Below are 1406 nucleotides of genomic sequence, written 5' to 3'. Positions count from 1 at the left end.
GCTGATTGGTAAGTACTACTCCCCCCCCCCCTTACCCCTCTTCGTCAAAGACACCGTCAGGTGGCCAGTACCACCACCACACACACCGTCAGGAGACTATTTGTGGGACGTGTCTGGCCTCCTCGCCCACACCGCCGCCGGCCGCATACCCCTATTCCCCATTGATTATTTCACTCACGCTTCGCGATCCGAGGGTCAACACCGCGAATAATTACACCATTCACCCGCTGCGGAGAGAGAGAGAGAGAGAGAGAGGGAGGCAGCGATCGACGGCCCAGAGCGACTGGTGTGTGATGATGGACTTTAAATGCCTGTTTACATATCCAGCCCTCACCTGACAGCCCCCTCACACCCCCTCGCTTGATGATATATACGTGTCGGATGTCAGATCTTCGTATCCGGAATTAATTGACTTTTTTATCCGATGTGTCAGATCGACCGAAAGCGCCGTGGTGTTGTGTGTGTGTTGTGTGTGTGTGCTGACGGGAACGAATGCTGTCACTCAGTGTCATCACATTCTTGTCGGGGCAAAGTTATTCTTTTGCCTGTAGGGTCGCTAATGTGTACAGCTTGGCTGCGGGTTAGTGCTTCGTTGGCAAGCGGCCGCACTGGCACTCTCAGTCAGATTACCTGGCACTCTCAGCCACCTTACTGGAAACTCTTAGATTACCTGGCACTCTCAGCCACCTTACTGGCACTCTTAGATTACCTGGCACTCTCAGATTACCTGGCACTCTCAGTCACCTTACTGGCACTCTCAGATTACCTGGCACTCTCAGTCACCTTAATGGCACTCTCAGCCACCTTACTGGCACTTTCAGTCACCTTACTGGCACTCTCAGCCACATTACCTGGCACTCTCAGCCACCTTACTGGCACTCTCAGCCACCTTACTGGCACTCAGCCACCTTACTGGCACTCTCAGCCACCTTACTGGCACTCTCAGCCACCTTACCTGGCACTCTCAGCCACCTTACTGGCACTCTCAGCCACCTTACCTGGCACTCTCAGCCACCTTACTGGCACTCTCAGCCACCTTACTGGCACTCTCAGCCACCTTACCTGGCACTCTCAGCCACCTTACCTGGCACTCTCAGCCACCTTACCTGGCATTCTCAGCCACCTTACTGGCACTCTCAGCCCCCCCCCATTAGCACTCTCAGCCTCCCCCCCCCCCACTCGCTGAGAACTGTGATGATGGACTACTTACCGTGAGACCGGGGGATGACGCCCCCTGTCTATCCTAGTCTATCTATGCCCCTGGAGCAGTTTCTAGGTCGTGATCAAGTCTCTTACAATATCATGGCCAAGCTCCTCAAGTCTTTCTTCATTGCTCATGCCTCTCAGCTCCGGGACCAGTCTGATGGCGAATTTATGGACTTCCTCGACAATACGTGAGACTGTGG

Source organism: Procambarus clarkii, chromosome 28 (assembly GCF_040958095.1).
Source record: "Procambarus clarkii isolate CNS0578487 chromosome 28, FALCON_Pclarkii_2.0, whole genome shotgun sequence".
Classification (NCBI taxonomy): domain Eukaryota; kingdom Metazoa; phylum Arthropoda; class Malacostraca; order Decapoda; family Cambaridae; genus Procambarus; species Procambarus clarkii.
This window is presented reverse-complemented; position numbering follows the sequence as displayed.